The 19,370-nt window shown below is 39.7% G+C and overlaps 1 protein-coding gene and 1 long non-coding RNA gene across 51 annotated transcripts in view; one reads left to right on the top strand and one right to left on the bottom strand.

The window, feature by feature from the left end:
* SOX6 (SRY-box transcription factor 6) overlaps window positions 1-19,370 on the top strand; it is a 451,086-nt gene that overhangs the window by 298,244 nt on the left and 133,472 nt on the right. The window lies entirely within an intron of this gene.
* Window positions 536-12,956, bottom strand: LOC310834103. The gene is made up of 3 exons (XR_014559093.1): window positions 10,417-12,956; window positions 768-7,148; window positions 536-605 (listed from the first exon to the last, which is right to left on the bottom strand). It is a non-coding gene; the product is annotated as an uncharacterized lncRNA (long non-coding RNA).

The following is a 19,370-nucleotide window of genomic DNA, read 5'->3' as shown; positions in this document are numbered from 1 at the left end:
TGGAAAACATCTGCAGCTATTGCTGTGTAGGTATATAAGTACCAAACCCTTTGTAGGCAGCAATGTTTATCTGCCACGGGCACCAATTCAAGTTTTAGTGGTGTGTGAGAAAGAGAGCAGGAGCATTCAATATGGTCCAAGGACCCACTCTTGGATATATTCAAAAACAGATTGTGAAGAAGTATTATATTTTGAAAGCATTTGTTGTGGTTATTTTCTTTTCTTTTAATGCCTCATCATAACTATAGCAATGTTATTACCACAGGTCAAACAGTCACCTATAAAAAGCCAAAAGGGAATTGTATTCATACCTTTACAATACATACCTAGTAGAGGCTCCTTTCACTATTTATACAAATAGTTCGATTCATAGAACCAGTGAGATGGTCAGAGACAGTGTTTTCTCAGAAATGAATCACACTGATATGAAACATGGAGGACTTCACCTCTGTGTGGCACCTGTTAGTAATAGCTCTTCTGTTAAACACAGGAAAGTGCTTCTGAAATGTAGGTTGCAATCCTAACTTAACTTGATTTCCATGGTACTAACTTTCAGCTGCCTAGAGTGGCTGGGGCAACCCAGATGGGTGTGGTAAAAGGTAAAGCTAAAGGGATCCCTGACCCAGTGGCATAGCGTGAGGGGTGCAGGGGGGCCGGCCGCACCGGGCGCAACATCTGGGGGTTAGGGTTAGGGGGCACAAATCCACGGGTTAGGGGGCGCAAATTACTTGCCTTGCCCCGGGTGCTGACAACCCACGCTACGCCACTGCCCTGACTATTAGGTCCAGTCATGACTGACTCTGGGGTTGCGGCGCTCATCTTGCTTTATTGGCCGAGGGAGCCACTTCCGGGTCATGTGGCCAGCATGACTAAGCCGCTTTTGGCGAACCAGAGCAGCACACGGAAACGCCGTTTACCTTCCCGCCAGAGTGATACCTATTTATCTACTTGTACTTTGACGTGCTTTCAAACTGCTAGGTTGGCAGGAGCAGGGACTGAGCAACGGGAGCTCACCCCGTCACGGGTATTCAAACTGCCGACCTTCTGATCGGCAAGTCCTAGGCTCTGTGGTTTAACCCACAGCACCACCCGCGTATGGGTGTGGTACAAATAATAAAATCATTATTATGCAAATATATATCAAAATAGGGTGTCAGATACCAAGATCAGAATCCAGTGTATTGGAAAAGGGCTCCCTCCATTCTAACTTGAATTGTATTGCTTGTTTTAACCATGGTTAAGCATAATATAAGCACAGCAGTTGTGACATCCCTGCCCCATTCCCTTAAAAACACACACATTTTAAACACCTTTTCTTGTTATTTTGGACACCACTGCAAGTGGCTGCAATAGCCACCTCTCAAGAACCAGTTCCCAAAAGCATATTAAAATATGCTGTAGCATTATTCTAGGTAAAAAATTGATTGTGCCCCATTCATTCATTTCCTGACAGAAAGCAGTTTGGAATTACAGAATTGTAAGTTGGAAGGGATCCAAAGGATAATCCAAATGGCAAAATGGGCTGGGTCCAGCTAAATAGTTGTGCTAGAGGGACCCAGCACAATGAGTCCTGAAAACGTGATAGGGCTTTCCCCACCTTTCCTCCCCCATCCAGTCAGCTCTGGAGGGATCATGTGAACCCCAGAATGGAGCACAGGGGGAGGAGAAAGGGGGTTTTCCATTAGGAAAGCAGAAATGCTTACACTGATGGAACAATTGTAGTAGTGTAACATTGAATTCCAGTAGTATTTTTCCAAAGGAACTTGGAGGATGGGAATGGTACAGAAACAAGTTAGGATTTTTTTAAGACAAAGAAAAGAAAAAGTGATGCTGTTGCCTTTCCAAATTTCTGCATAATTTTCCCCACATCACCCTTACCTAGTCATGCCCCCTCTATTTGTGCTTTAATTTTGACCTGAATGTTTGCAAATTCAAATAAAATAATAATAGTCATCACCACCACCACCATCTTGCATATTTGAACATCTCCCACATAAAAGGCAGCATGCATATAGAACAATTTTCATGTCAGGGATCTAGGCTAGTTTTAAATTAGCAGTCTGTTTTCATATGTGATAGCCTCACCTGCTCTTCAAGCGCTACAGTCCAACAAGGATGGTACTGCATAATATTTCAGAATATTAGTACAGCTTTAAATCCTGGCTTATCACAGGGAGATTGTTTCTCCTCTTGTAGAATGGGATGGCGCGAGACAAGAGGCTTATCATCAATTTGCATGGTTGCTATTAATTCTTGCCAGCATTGAAATAACTTCTGCTTTCCAATAAGTTTTCTCCCACCCACCTCAGGTTAGTCAAATATATTGGAGAGGGAGGTTCGAGGAGGAAAGTGTAGAGCAAGTGACTGGGAATGCTGATGAACTGAGGATGTGGCTGGCTGTGGGGGAAGTAATGTGCATATGGAAGATGCAGAAGGAAATACAATGGTCTTCTCTGTTCTAAGATATTTCAACAACTTCTTGTCACAGTCTGTGGAGGAAATGACTACTGCACAAGTGACTCAAGGTTCTCTGCAGATGCAGAATGAGTATGCAGTGCAGATGATGAAGCAGAAAGACCAGGCTGGCCAAATTTGTTCAGGGATGCAGCTCTTGCAAGTGGAATGGGAGAAAATTCAAGAGTCACAAAAGGGGCTCAAATTCAGCTTGAGGAGAAGGCTAATGCAAATTTGAGGACATTTTGAGTAGGAGCTGACCTTAACTAAAAGCTCCTCAACTGCATCAAGCAGTATTGAGAAAGAGAAACTGAGGCAGAAAATAAGCTTCAAGTACAAATTGAAATTAACAGATTGGAAGAACACAGAGTCTCTGAATTAGAAGTTGTAGGAGAAGGAAGCGAGCTGGCTGAAGCTAATGAAACAATTAGTGTGCTGAACGAAAATATATCAGAGTTGCAGCGGAACTTAATAAATCAGGAAATGCAAATGAAGAGCCACGAATCACAGAAGCAGGAACTGACTGAACAGCTGAATGTATTACACTGAAAGAGAGAGGGAGAGGACCAGTCAGCAAATTCAGTCTCTACAAGCAAAGGTAGCCCTAACGACTGGGAGCAAGCAGAAGGTTCAGGATCTGGGAGCAAAAGGTCTCCTTGTAAGAACAAGATGTTATAATGGAGAAGAACCTGGAAGACCAACTTTCCAAAATGGAGCAGGAGCTGTAGTTGATCCCATACTGTCCACATCACCATGCACACACTTTGTATTGCTCTGATGCTGCTTCAGTATTTTCTCCCCCTTTTGCTCCATGGCTTCTCAGACTGTATCTGAAATTAAAGAACTGTGGGTAGTTGTGGACGTTTTGCTCTCTAGCTGGACTACAGTAGGAGGCAGAGATTTGCACCTTTATTCTGTGCCTGATGTCTCCTCCTTGCCTTCTGTTAATTACTTATCCTATCTTCACTTTTGAGGTACCTGAAGCAAAATGTGTGTTTAAGCTCTGAAACAGTTTACTGTGTCAAGGCAGGGGTTTGGCAAGGGGAGTGTCACTTAATGCAAAATGATGATGATGATGATGATGATGGAGGAGTTGGTCTTGAGCTCCCTTCTGTCTACTGTTCGTTCATAATTCTAGCTGATTCCTTGCCTTACTGCCTTCTATTCTGGTTTGGTTTTTTTTGAGCAAAGGTTAACAGGCATGTCACTGAGATCAAGTGACAGTTGCTCTTCCTAGGAACAACTAATCTGCCTCCAATCCATCTTGTTCTAAACATGTTTTTCCACTAAGTTATGGAGTTTAGACACTGCCTAACATTTTGTCATTTTGTGCCAATCCGGTTATTTGGGCCTGTTTAGTGTGAGAGACTTCTGTGGATTACTTCTCTCTCTTGTGTGAATTGGGAAAACTCATTAAAGTATTCCAGGCAGGTTAAGTATTTCTCTTCCACAGCATGTTTGCCAGGATTCTGGTGGGCTTTTCATCTTCTCCTGGAGCATCTTGTAAGGAATTGCTTTGGCTGCTATTGGAGCTGCTGAACCAGTGCCATATCAGGCATGCAAACGAATATGAAGGAAATGCTACTGTAAAGCAGAGATGGTGGGATTATTTTAGAAATTTCCAGCTTTTAGCTTGCTATAGTTATTGAACAGCCTGCCCTATCCAAGAGGTTTAAGGTGGATTTTAAGTCCTTTCCTTTCACCAAAGAGCCTGCTTCTTCCAATCCTCCTCAGGGGATGATCAGGACTCAGGAGACCCTCCTGGAAAGTGTGGGCTGGGCGAAATTGACTAAAATTGAATGGAAGAAGCACGTTACACGTGAGGAGACACCATTCGTATAAGATAAAGGGGCTATAGCTAGGATCCAAAGAGTTTATACACAAACTCAGTGTTTTGTTTTGTTTTTACTTTTGAATGGCTAAGGATCTCCCCAGTCATATTAAATTGCTTTTGAAATTCCAATCGATTTCATAAGATATTTTGTGTGTAGCATGGGATGTGCTCTTTGAGAAATACAAATTCAAAGCTCCCCTGAGCATGTAGGGCTAGTTATGTGGTTCCTTGGATCAAGGCCTGCAGCATTAATTAGTTGTGTTTCTAGTCTTCCTGAACAATAGCCTGAAGCTGCACCAGTACTTCACAGTTTTATGATGTGCTGTTGGGCTGCAGTTTGTAGGCAAAGAACTGCTGCCAAAAGTCTGTTGACACAAGTCATACATTTGTCAGTTCGCAAAATGAGTAGGTCCTTTTAAAACAATGATAGAAACAAGTGAAGCCGATACTGATTATTTAGCCCTCTAAAACTTAGGACAATTTAAATATGATTTTGGTAAATGAAATGGAGCATGAACAAAAGGCAAAACAGCACATCTTAAATATGTGCCCCTCTCTCTTCTCTTGTGTGTGTGTGTGTTCACGTGCGTGCATGTGAGAGAGAATTAGTAGATGATGGATAATGGATTGATTGAATAAATAGAAGACAAAAAAGGGAGAAGGGAAAAACAGAGGGATGTCTGGTATGGGATCTGTGTGAGAATGAAACATGGGTGAATAAACATAAGAGAGGAGGAAGACAGGGAAAAATGAATGGATGAGTGATGAATAATTTAGAACCCTGCATGATCGGAGTTCATGAGGGGTGAGGGAGTCCAACACTTCTTTTCAGAGAAGGACCTTCAATACAGATTTTGAAATTTCAGACAGGTTCATAAAGGAGAAGACAGCCCTTCAAGTACCTTGGTCACAAGTTGTTTAATGGTTTAGACCAGGCATTCCCAAACTTGGCCCTCCAGCTGTTTTGGGACTACAGTTCCCATCATCCTTGACCACTGGTCCTGTTAGCTAGGGATGATGGGAGTTGTAGTCCCAAAACTGCTGGAGGGCCGAGTTTGGGGATGCCTGGTTTAGACAGACCAGCACTTTGAATCACATGTGGAAGCTTTTAAGGTTAGTGTTATCTGAATGATAGCACCCCATCAATAGTCTGGTTCCCATATTCTGAACCATATGTCATTTCTAAACTCTATTTTAAGGACAACTGGATTATGTTCCTCTAGTTTAAAACAGAATTGCAGCTAATACTAATGGCAGCCCTATAAGCTCTTGTGGTGTTCACCATTAGGACTGTCAGCCAGTATGTTCCACTCCAGAGTTGCCACAACCATGTACAACACAATATCTGACTCATTTGGAAAACTTTTATATCCCTCTGTCACTGGAAGTTACTGTGTCAATTCTGAATGGAATATTTTTCTAATTGTGGCTTAAAGGTTCATTTCTCATCACATTCCCTTCCTACCATAGTGAACCCTGCAGTTATTTCCTTCACATAGCTAGTTAGATTGCCATTTAATCCGTGAAGTTATCTTTGCACATTGAAGGTTGAGTTCCTCTTCCATTTTTATTGCCACTAGAGTTCATTTTCACGAATACATTTTCCTCCTGTTCTTGAAAGTAACATTCATGCTGTGCCGTTTAATATCAACAAACTTGCCTGGTATTACTTTATTAAAACGAGTGAGCATGATGGTAAACAAAGGGGCAGTAATATGAAAAATGACAACTGTTTAACTGTCCTTGAGTGTGAATAATTTTTGTTGAACTTAAAACTTGAGAGGCTGAACCAACAAATCCCTTTCCTTATCCATGATTAACTACTGACAATTGAGGTACCTGGTGAGCTGAATAAGGACTATCTCTTTATGTGAAGTGCATGTCTAAAGATCAGGAATAATTACATTCTACATTAGCCTTCATGGCCCCCACAGCCTGGTTAATTAATTTTTTTTTGCTAGGATAATAATGCTAAGATATTGGTCATTATTAAGTATCTAATTGACCTCCTGTTTCAGAGGTGGACCCTTCATTTATTGCCTTCTAGAAATAGGTTAAAGCTATTTGCTATATGTTTGCTGAAGGGGCACTGTCTGGAATTTAGCTCAAACTGGGCTGCAACTGTTCATTCATAGGTCTCTTTCTCTGTAAACTGTATTTAGCACTGACAAGCAAAAAGCAATTATAGCACTACTGTTCTGGCACAGGGGAATACCCCCTCCCGCCTTTTGTTATCGATCATGGAACTGATCTCCTTCCAGTAAGCTCAGAACAGGACCAAATAAAGTTGCTGAAAGCAATTTGATACATCTGTTGGCATGTTACATGGATCAGAGGCTCTGTTGAAAGTAGAAAAACAAGGCTTGTAAGCAAAACTCAAATTCTAAGAATAGCCCTCAACTTTAGTAAGTCCTTAAAATATTTTTAATTGTATATTCAATCGTGAATTAGCCAGGAAAAAAGAGACCCAAGCCCATCTCATCCCTTTATATTTTCACTGCACTGTGCGGTTTTTAATTGCCCATGGGCATGCTGCTGTGATCTTCTTCAGAACTAAAAAAAAAAAAGGGATAAAAATGCAAATCTAATTATTTCTTTTATCTAATTTAATTAGCTTCTAAAAGTTATGATAAATGTACTTAGAGCTTTCTTTAAACGTTTAACTTGATTTTCTGGATTAAAAGGAATAGGCACACCTACTGTGCTCACCACAGAATACAGCTGAGTGTGTATATAATTGTTCTTGCTCAGTAAACAGACTCTCTTGGAGATAGTGGACTCTCCTTCACTGGAAGTTTTTAATCAGAGGTTGGGTGGCCATCTGTCATGGATGCTTTAGTCATGATTCCTGCATTGGTGACTGGTGACTGGTCACCTAGACTGGTGACTGGGAGCGGCCGCCGAGACCATATAACACCGGTCTTGAAAGGGGCCAGATGGGCTTACCTCCAAGTATTATAAGACATTGAAAGACTATTTGATACAACCACTGATGGAGGTAGGATGAAATTTTGGAGGGGAAGAAGGCGCCGGAATCGTGGAAAGAGGCTTTTATCACATTGATACCCAAATCGGAAATGGAAAAAACACAACTTAAGAACTACCGTCCCATCTCCCTCTTAAATGTGGATTACAAAATATTTGCAGACATTTTAGCAAGGAGACTTAAAAAAGTTTTAAATGAAGTAATTTACAAGGACCAGGCAGGCTTTCTCCCAGGTAGACAGTTGTTTGCTAACACAAGGAACATTATAGACATTTTGGAACTCTTGCAAACAAACATTAATACAAGAGCCGTGCTAATCTTTATATATGCGGAGAAGGCCTTTGACAATATTTCCTGGAAATTCATGAAGAAAAATTTGGAAGGGATGGGAGTGGGTCGGGGGTTTGAAAATGGGATAGATGCAATTTATTCAGAACAAAAGGCTAAATTGATAGTCAACAATGTGGTCACAGAAGAGTTTAAAATTGAGAAAGGGACACGACAAGGCTGCCCTATTTCCCCATTGTTATTTATTTCAGTCCTGGAGGTGCTCTTGAATATGATTAGAGGAGACCAGTTGGTTAAAGGAATTCAGGTCGGAGCGAAACAGTACAAACTTAAAGCTTTTGCAGATGACCTGGTTTTGACTTTACAGGAGCCAGAACCCAGCACGAAGAGAGTATTACAATTAATCCAAGAGTTTGGTCGGGTGGCGGGATTTAAACTGAATAAGCAGAAAACTAAGGTATTGGGGAAAAACTTGACAGTTACAGAGTCAGAAAGGTTTCAGAAAGAGACAGAGTTAAACATGGTTAAAAAAGTAAAGTACCTAGGGGTAAACATAACAGCAAAAAACCTGAGTCTTTTTAAGGACAATTATGAGAAATGCTGGTCAGAAATTAAGAGAGACTTAGAAAGTTGGTCAAGACTGAAACTTTCCTTGTTAGGCCGAATCGCTGCTATAAAGATGAATGTATTGCCAAAAATGCTGTTTTTGTTTCAAACTTTGCAGATTGTGGACAAAATGGAATGCTTTCGGAAGTGGCAGAGAGATATTTCCAAATTTGTCTGGCAGGGCAAAAAGCCCAGAATTAAGTTTAAGATACTAACTGATGCGAAGGAAAGAGGGGGCTTTGCCCTGCCAGACTTAAGGCTGTACTATGAATCAGCAGCTTTCTGCTGGTTGAAAGATTGGCTGCTTCTTGAAAACACTGATGTTCTAGATTTGGAAGGTTTTAACAATGCTTTTGGATGGCATGCATATTTGTGGTAGGACAAGGTTAAAATTCATAAGACTTTCAAGAGCCATATTGTCAGAAAAGCAGTGTTTAATGTCTGGACAAAATACAAAGACTTATTGGAAAATAAAACTCCAAGGTGGCTTTCACCATTGGAAGCTAAGGCCCGGAAAAGACTCAATATGGAGGCCAAATGGCCGAAGTATTGGGAAATTTTAGAAAAAGATGGAGATAGTTGGAAGTTGCAGAGTCAGGAGAAAATGAAAGATAAAGTGCGAGACTGGTTGCATTACGCTCAGATTAAAGAAGTTTTTAAACTTGATAAAAAGTTAGAATTCCAGGTGGAAAAATCGAAGTTAGAAACTGAACTTTTAGAGCCCAAGACTAAGGTACTTTCGAGAATATATAACTTGCTGTTAAAATGGAATACACAAGATGAAACGGTCAAATCGGCTATGATAAAGTGGGCACAGGACATTGGTTATAACATCATGTTTGAGGACTGGGAGAGGTTGTGGACTACTGGGCTGAATTTCACTGCATGTAATGCGTTGAGAGAAAATGTTATGAAAATGATATATAGATGGTATATGACCCCAGTCAAACTTGCAAAAATATACCACTTGTCTGATAACAAATGTCGGAAGTGTAAGGAAAATGAAGGAACATTCTTTCACCTCTGGTGGACCTGCCCTAGAGTGAAGGCTTTCTGGGAAATGATATATAATGAGCTGAAAAAGGTATTTAAGTATACCTTCCCTAAGAAACCAGAGGCCTTCCTTTTGGGTATCGTCGGCCAGAAGGTGTTAAAGAAGGACCGAACATTATTTATGTACGCAACAACAGCAGCAAGGATACTTATCGCTAAGTATTGGAAAACCCAAGATCTACCCACACTGGAAGAATGGCAGATGCAACTGACAGACTATAGGGAACTGGCTGAAATGACGGGCAGAATCTGAGACCTGGGAGAAGAGACGTTGGAAGAAGACTGGAAGAAATTCAAGATCTATCTACAAAAATATTATAAATTATATGAATGTTAAGGAGGATGCTAGAATGTAAACGACTGGGCACCATTGAGATAGAGGAAGTGATATATGAAGATAAGTTAAATTTAAGAAAAGATAAATTTTTGGAAAAATTTTAAGTTATATTTAATTCTTTTAGATTTGAATAAAGGATATTAAAAATTAGTGATATAATATTGGAAAATTAGATAATAAGAATCGAAATAAGGGGATAAATTTGCTGGAAAAATCTTTTTGGCTAGGAACGCAGGAGCGGGAGATGCGAGGGAGTCCAAAGAAGTTAAGAAGATTATGTTAAAAGATATGTTTTATGGTATTGTTTATTGGAATTGTAATTAAATTAAAAAATTGCTAATAAATATATTATTAAAAAAACAAACCACCGGTCTTGAAAGACCTACATTGGCTCCCAGTATGTTTCCGAGCACAATTCAAAGTGTTGGTGCTGACCTTTAAAGCCCTAAACGGCCTCGGTCCAGTATACCTGAAGGAGCGTCTCCACCCCCATCATTCTGCCCGGACGCTGAGGTCCAGCGCCGAGGGCCTTCTGGCGGTTCCCTCATTGCGAGAAGCAAAGCTACAGGGAACCAGGCAAAGGGCCTTCTCGGTAGTGGCGCCCGCCCTGTGGAACGCCCTTCCATCAGATGTCAAAGCAATAAACAACTACTTGACATTCAGAAGACATCTTAAGGCAGCCCTGTTCAGGGAAGTTTTTAACGTGTGATATTTTACTATATTTTTGGTTTTTATGGAAGCCGCCCAGAGTGGCTGGGGAGGCCCAGCCAGATGGGCGGGGTATAAATAATAAATTATTGTTATTATTATTATTATTATTATTATTATTATTATTATTATTATTATTATTATTATCACTGGGGGTTGGACTACAGGACCCTTGGAGTCCCTTCCCACTCTGCAATTCTATGATTATATGAAATCCATCCATAGCTCATTAATATTATTCTAGACTGCTCCACAATTAGTCATAGTCAAAATCAGGACTGGCTGGAGAGGAGGACTGCTGGAGAGGAGGTTTAGCTTTAGTGTGATGTCTGCACCTGTACTCGTGGTTAGGCTCTCTCTTTAGCTGCAGCTCAGAACAAACCTGGGCTATAGATCATGAATAAGGAGGAGAGAGCTTAACCATGAACCCTGGCAAATCCCTAAACCTTGGCTTAGCTGCTGTGCCACACTGAACCAAAAGGTGAGCAAAGTAGGTGTGAGCTCCCCTCTGTGAGTTAGTGTGTCCATGCTAACCCATGGTTTGGCTTCATTTTTGGAGAAAACATGGCCTCCCGTGTATCTTCACATAAGTGGCCTGTAGTTTTTAGAAACGGGAAAGCTTAGGCTTCTAAGATCACAATGTGAGCCTATGAAAATTGGTGAAAGTGGGACTACGCAGAATTGGATAAGATGACAGGAAGGATTCAAAACCTGCGGGACCAGAGATTCACAGAAGATTGGCATAAATATGCAAACTATTTGAAGAGCAACTGTAATCAACAAATTACACCAGCAGGACTGCAAGAAGTTTTGTAAGGAGGAATATATGAAATATTACAAAGAAGATAAAGAAGAGAGAAATTAGTTATGATATTTAAAGGTAATAGTGAAAGTAAGAAATGTAAATTAAGTGGGGGGAAATGGAAAATTTTCAGATGTGGTTGACGGAAGTAAAAAAAAACTGTATAAGATATAAAATTATGTTTTATAATTGTTGAAAATATATATATGAAAGTGACACATCCTAGTACTGTCAAGGCTAGAATCAGGCATAGGTCAGCAGCAAAAAATAAAAATAAAAAATCACTTAAATCTTTATTCCAATAGAAACAAACCATAGCTCTGGCCTAGTGGTCTCAGCAACGCTTTCTAGTAGGTCTCGCCCCGGTGAAGCAGTTGCAAGGACTAAAGGTCCCTGCCTTCCCAGTGTCCACCAGGAATCCTCCTCACCAAGTTATTTCCCACGCAGCCTCAGGCTGTGTCGGTTCAGCCCATTTCCTTTCTCTGTGAGCTCTAGGAGACCAGTAAGGAGGGGAATCTGGTCACAGCAGGAGGGGGAGATTCCTTGGATTCTTTAGCAGCCTGTCTCCATTCTCTCTCTTAGCCAGCCTCCCCTCTGGCCTCCACTTCAGCCTCAGAGTCTGAACTGCTCTCTGCCACAGCCTCTTCCTGTTCACCAAACTCTACCACCTCTCCTGCTGCTGAGACCTCCTCTTCCCAGTCTGCTCCTTCTCCTTCTGACCAATCATCATTGCCCTATCACAAATCCCCTGGCTGAGAGCCTTCTTCCCCTGGGGCTCCCCGCCTGGTGCCTCCCACCACTCCTCTGCATCCAACCAGCCCATGACACATATATTGGAACCAACCAATGCCCCATATCTTGCTGCATATTTAGATGAATAAATAAATTTGGACATGCTTTTCAAAGTAGGCACATGCTCTGCTTACAAATCTGATCTGCAAGCTGATGGTGTTGTATAAAAGTTTACTAATAATGATAATGACGATGGTAATGATGTGTGCAACACTCTCAGGGTGGTGGTTAGGGAACCCCCAGAACTTCATGCAGGGGAATATGTTTGCAGAGATTCAGGCTGAATTCAGGCTCACTACATCAAACTATGAAATTTAACTATGGTTTTGTATATCAGGCTTGACAAACCATGGTTTGTTATTACCTAGCAAATCAGAATCCAAAACTGTCTTGGTGTGATATCCGAATTGACAGGCTATAATTGCTGCAGCTGCTTCCCCTCTGATTGCCCCTCCAACAAAAGCAATCAACCATGTTTTAGGGTGATGCCTGAATCCAGCCATAGACATAGTTAAAGTATTATTTATTTACTTACTTATTTACTTATACTGCTCTTCATAAAAAAACCCTACGTCATTAATAAATAATAATTCAAAATACACAAGTACAACCACTAATGAAACAATACTCTAATAAATTATTGATCACCACCATGATATGAATGAGCTTGGCATAACCATTGCATCCCTCTTTGCAAATAACAATTCTCTCCCTCCATTTCTGGTTTGAGATTAGTAAATTTTCTTTTAATCTGAATTGACAAACTATCGTTTACACTTGGCCTGGTTTCAAATAGTTTCCAGCTTTAGATGGAATAGAAAACAGAGCTTTGCCCATAGCCAGGCAACAATGGAGGTATTTCCATGTGTGAGGGGAGAAGGGAGCATGCAACACTAAACTATGGTTTAGCATTAACTACTGAACATCTCACAATTACATTCCAAGTTTTGTAGAATGTTATCTCCTTAGGAAAACTACTAAATGCTTATCTACTTTGACCATGTGCTTTATTTAAATTGGTCTAAAAAATAATTATGACTGTAGAGTTGTCTTATTTCTTTTTGTAAGATCCAAACAGTATATTGAATTCAAAAAAGGGGAAAAAATGATTGGGCCTTCAGTATCTCTTTCATATGACTCTTCTAATTATAGAGCAGTAAATGGTAGGCGAGCATATGTTAGCAACATGAGCAGCAGTCTATGAAATGAGCTACAAGTTAATAAAATCATCTTGTGGTACTGTTGGCCAAATGTTAGCACACATGTTTCGGAAAGTGATATTTCAACAGGCTTGAAGAATAGGACTCTGGCGCATTGAACCTGAACATGATCTGATGTGTGGAAAAGAGCTAAATCTGCAGCAAAAGCTGAGGTTTAGGAGAGGAAACAGGAATTTGGAAATGAAGGTTGAGCACGCTTGATTCTTTCTTTCTCTCTTTATTTTTGAAAGTGATGACATCATTAGCTATTTTGTTCACTCCCAAGTTCTGTTGGACATTCCCTCCCCTAATTCCTATAAGTACTATAGGAGTGTATCTAATAATCAATAGCCATTTTTCTCATTTCAATCAGTGCAGCAGAACACTTGCTTGATAGAGAAATGGAGGAATAAACCAGATTAATCAGGGACAATTGATAAGAAGGCTGTGCCCTTGCTGCTGAAAAACTAGCCAAAATCCAATCATGTGATGTATTCAATAGCTAGTCATTACTTTGCAGCAAAGTCTAATGTGGATTAAGGGTGGACAAATGTGTCAATTTTAGTTTCTCTCAGTTTCTCATTTTTCCAAAGAAGTTCAGTTCACCTTATTACCACAACAGTTTGCAATTGCATAAAAATGAAATCCACACACACACACACACACACACACTTATGCATTTTTGTGTGCATTTTTGTCTGATGTGTGCATTTTTGCAAGCATATATTTTGTACTATTTTCATTAATATACATAGTTTAGTGTACACATTTATCTAAAAATATTTTGTTTGCATTTTCGGGTTGAATAAATCTAGCACAAAAATTGGAAAAAACAACAACTTATAGCTGCATTTAGGTCCCTGTATCGGTTTGGGAAGTGCAAATTAGTTGGATTTGCATTAAATTGTGAACTGAGTTAATTTCTGTTCCATCCTATTGCATGCATGTAGAACAGAGTGGGGAAAGCTCAGGGTCCAAGCAAGAAGGCAGCTTGGCTGAGTGAGCAAAAAAAATGGGCAGGTGGTCCAGCAGAGTGGGCAGGCAGATGGTCCAAGGCAAGCATTTCAGACAGGACTTCACATACTCCCCAGTGATGAAGGAGCTGTGAGCAGTGCAGGGGTTGTGTAAGGTGTAAAGGGAGAGCGTCGGAGTTGGCAAGGAAGGTGGAGGATGTGGTGGGGGCTGGGTAGGCAAGGTTTGTTAGCAGTGTGATTAGGAGTGGCAACCCACAGTTAACAGTATTTTGTATAGCATCCTGGAATCCTTTTGATGAATGACAGTTAAGACACATCTTTAATAAATACATAAATAGCATTCTTTTTAATCATGCAAAGTCCTGCATTTACAGGTAATTAATACACGATCAGTGAACAGCTACTTTATGTCATGTATCAGGTATTAATAGAAATGGTTTTCTAATATACTTGGGTAAATTGCAAGTTCTCATGCTAGGATTCATTGTATTTATAGGTGACAAAATAGGTTGGGGGTTTTTTTGGGAGGTGTTATATTTGAAGGATTAAGAAGTAGTAGAAGTTGGGCTGGTACCTACAGCAATAGACTGTCATGGATAGTCTCTAAGGATTGCATTGAAATAAGATGTAATAACACTGTCAGTTCTGGGTTTTTTGCTTGCTGTAACTTTTATGGCCATGGAGTATTTCTTTGATGGTTAATTGTGAGCTATTTGAGCTTAAGTAATAATATATTGTCTGCAGTGTGTGCTTTCCTGGATATAGTGAATAAAGGGAATAGTTAATAAAATGTTAGTGCGTTAAAGAACCTGATTTATGGTGATGGCCGTGTATACAAGCAGTGCTGGAATGTGATGATATCAAAGGTCAAAGTTTTCTTTCAGAGATTCAGGTATTTGGACAAAAATGATAAAACACAGCTCTGTTTTAAAAAGGGAGGCAGAATGTCAGTTAAAGCATTAGAGAATAATTGTAGTATACTTTCTGTATTGTGACAATAAGCCATTTTTTTCATTAAACAGGGCAGACTTTGACAGGTGGGGGGAGTTAAGGTGGTTTTTAGTTGTTATAATGAATAGCACATAACAATTACAGAAATTTGTGGAAGTGGGGGTGATGTCCTTATGTGTTTCTTTGATCAACTATTAGAACAAAGTTGTTAATTCAGTACATAGGGAATGCCCTCTTCAATAAAGTCTGCATGACCCTCTGTCTGTTGGCTTTTGGGGAAATCCTATTAAAACAAAATCTGGTCTGCATTTGGGTGGTTTTATGGTTATTACAGTTTAGAAAGGTGTGATCTGCTGCTGTATTTCAATATTGTTATTTATTTTTACTGCTTTTCAAAAATATGTTGAATGTTGTAACCTGCCCTAGAAGGGTAAAAGCAGACCTGAAATCCATTAAATTAATAGTAATTAATTTTAATAATAATATAAATTAAGAAAGAGAAGTTCAGGTGATGTACTGGAATTTCAGAAGGAACTTGAAGTTGTATACAATTGTATAGTATTGTATACAATTAGAAGCCTCTACTGTTGGATTGGTTCACATTTATGTGCATATTAATTTATCTCTTTACACTCAATGACTGGCAGTTGAATGTATGAACTGAATTAACTGCTTTTGAGTTGACTTACTTATATGTGGTGAATCTCTGATGAATTATTTACCCATTCAAGGGAACACTCGATTCTACAGTCAACAGCTGCTTTTGGATGAGATATAAATGGACCATGCTTTCCTGATACAGATTCCCCTCTTTGTGTGTTTGTGAGTGAAGAAGCCCAGAAGTTTCCTGTTAACTATACTACCCAATTCTGTCTAACTGGGAAACTGTGGCTAATTGTTTTGGAACAAACCAGGATATGAAACCAGTTTTACACTATAGTTAACCAAGCTTCCTGGCTTGTTTGATGGCCCATGAAAAAGGAATAGTAAAGCAGCTGCATTTAGAAGCTAACATTTGTTTGCGGGAAGCTGAGATGTTGTCTGAACATAGGCCATGAGCAATGAACACATGGAGCAGCTCAGCTCTCCTCATACCATCTAGAGATGGAAATCAAGTCAAATTGTTGTATGCTTCATTTCCCTCAGTATATTTTAAAAATAATTTTTAACCGACTCTACATAGGACTGTGAAAGGATTGTAAAGGAGAAAAATCAGAAGAAAAGGGCTGATTTATTTATCTGCCCTAAATTAAAAACAGGCCTTCTCTGCACATTAACAAGTCTTGGAAACAATATAATTCTTTCTGTACTGGCACTTTTTGATTCTTTAAGCATTGGGAAGATGTGTTTTCCTTCAAAATATTCAAGGTGTGCACAAGGTCTATGTATGCACACCCATGTTTTGGTTTTGTGAAGACTTTCCGAAACTATTTCTGTGTTGAATTTTATGTTTTGGCTCCTGCATCACAACTCGTCAACTGCCTCATATTCTTTTGGACACGGTGTCTTTTAACCTGGAATGAATGAACAATTGACAAGTAATGAAGTTTTTGCTTTTTGTAAACTGTCTCTTTCGTAAGCATTTAATGCAGTACTGGAAAAAAAATCACTATGAGTAGTTTCTAATTATATTAGAGAACTGGTGGCTTCAAAAAGAGAAAGCTGTGTTTTCTATTTAGGCACAATATTTCTCACTACATGGTAGAGTAGGGTTGTTGGCTCTGTTGTACTTAGAAGTCCTGCTTGTTTAAAAGAACTAAGTCTTTCCTATAAATCTTGTATAGACCATCTTCTGTAAATCAGGCATTTGCACAGCTTGTGTAAATTATGTCTACATTGAGATTTTAAGAAGTTAAACAGTGTGCATACCATACTTGAGGGATGGGGAATAAAAAGTGATATATTGTGCGACACTTGATATAACACAGCAGAATATCTTTTCAGTTCCACAGGGAAGCATTGACATCACCATGCTTAAATTCCTATGCTATAGGAACTTCCATAAAATGCTGCACTGAAGTTTGTAGCCATTCAGTGAAAGAAAACAAATCATGAGCATGGTACACAGTGGCTTACTATGGTGCACCATGTTTATCTTGTGTTGCCCAAAATGACAATATGCAAAGAAAGTATGTACACTATAACACACTAAATGATGAAATAAAGAAACTCATTATAAACTGCTCATTCCCCAAAATAATAATTTTTAAAAGTAAAAACATAGACTCATATGTGTGTGTGTGTACACACACACACACACACACACACACACACAGTGTCACACACACATATACATACACACAGATATACACATACACATGTGGGCATAATGAGTGGGCATAATGAGTTTTGATCACATTAAAAATATAGGCAGCTGAATAAAATACTACTACAGTCATACCTTGGAAGTCAAAGAGAATCCGTTCCGGAAGTCCGTTTGACTTCCAAACCAAAGCGCGGCTTCTGATTTGCTGCAGGAACCTCCTGCAGCCAATCGGAAGCCCCGGAAGCCCCGTTAGACGTTCGGCTTCTGAAAATAGTTTGCAAACTAGAACAGTCACTTCCAGGTTTGTGGTGCTCGGGAGCCAAAACGTTCGAGAGCTAAGCTGTTCAATAACCAAGGCATGACTGTATTAGTAAGCATCATATGTACATACATGTTGTTGTTTAGTGTGTAGTTGTTTAGCTGTGTCTGACTCTTCATGACCCCATGGACCAGAGCACGCCAGGCACTCCTGTCTTCCACTGCTTCCCACGGTTTGGTCAAACTCATGTTAGTAGCTTCGAGAACACTGTCCAACCACCTCGTCCTCTGTCGTCCCCTTCTCCTTGTGCCCTTCATCTTTCCCAGCATCAGCATTTTTTCCAGGGAGTCTTCACTTCTCATGAGGTGGCCTCATGTATTGGAGCCTCAGCTTCAGGATCTGTCCTTCCAGTGAGCACTCAGGGCTGATTTCCTTAAGAATGGATAGGTTTGATCTTCTTGCAGTCCATGGGACTCTCAAGAGTCTCCTCCAGCACCTTAATTCAAAAACATCAATAGGCTGAAAGTGCTAATTACTCTCATAGACTATGGCTTGTGATTATAGTAAAAAAGGGAGGGTGAGGGAGAAGCTTATATGATCCAGTTAAAGTAAAGCTAATAGATAACCGCATTTCTACTGAAATCAGTGGGACTTAAAGGTTCTTCATCTTGGCTGAATTGGGTCCACAAAGCATATAACTCTAAAAGGAAATACTGAAGATGATTTTATAAATCACATTGCTATTTTTCTGTTATTAGCTCAGTGAAGCTTTCTCAGGAATGTGTGTTTGTGTAGTTTAATTTATAATCAACATATTATTGTTTCATGTGATGTACTTAATTGCAAATCTAGCCATTAGTAAAAACCATAATAAATAATAGTTGCTGCATGGTGAAAGCTTATTCATTTAAGCAATAGTATACATTTAGCCTTAGAGGGCTCACTTTGTATTAAAGTTTTCAAGTTATTACTGAGAGCTTTGGGCCTGTTTGTACAATACCTTAGCCCGTAATTGAATCTCAGGTGAACATAACAGTTGTAAGAAGAACTCCATTTTATTCTTGCAACATCTCTGTGAGATTTTGCCTAGGTTGATATAGAGTGACCAGCCTAAGATTTTACCCTTCAGTTTCAGGGCTGAGTATGGATTTGAACTCTGATTTCCCCCATGCTGTTCCAACACTCGAAACCATTATGCCTACACTGACTTGCTTGTTTTCCAGCAGGTGGTATTCAGAGGCACACTGCCTCTGATACTGGAGTTAGTACATTGTCATCATGACTAGCCGTGGATAGTCACTGAGGCTCAGCCTCCATAAATTGTCTAATACAGTACTTCTAAAAGCCATCCAATGTAGTCTTAATTACTTAGTCTTAGCTATGTTCTCTATGATGAAGTAATTCCTTTTCTGTATCTTGAATCTATCACCATTTAGCTTTGTTGGATAACCACGGGTTCTAGTGTAATGAGGTGTGGGGGGACACAACCTCTATATCCATATTTTTCACACCAATGCATTTTATATAGCCCTTCTCATGTCCCCCACCCTCTTAATTCACCTTTCTAGACAAACATTGTAACCTTCCCCCCCCCTTGAATGTTTTGATTGCTCCTTTCTGCACTTTTTCAAACTTTACAAGATCTTTTTTTTTTTTTTTTTTTTGAGCTATTATGGCCAGAATTGTACACAGTATTCAAAGTGTGATCACTCCATAAATCTGTATGAAGGCTTTGCAATACAAGTAAATTATATTTCACAACGATTCCGAACATGGAATTCACCTTGTTTACAGCTGCTGCACCCTGGATGAAAGCAGATATAATCCATTCATTCAGATTGTGGGGGTTTGGCTTGCATTT

This window comes from Podarcis gaigeae (genome assembly GCF_964106915.1).
Source record: "Podarcis gaigeae genome assembly, chromosome: 1".
In the NCBI taxonomy this organism is placed as follows: Eukaryota; Metazoa; Chordata; class Lepidosauria; order Squamata; family Lacertidae; genus Podarcis; species Podarcis gaigeae.
This window is presented reverse-complemented; position numbering and strand designations above follow the sequence as displayed.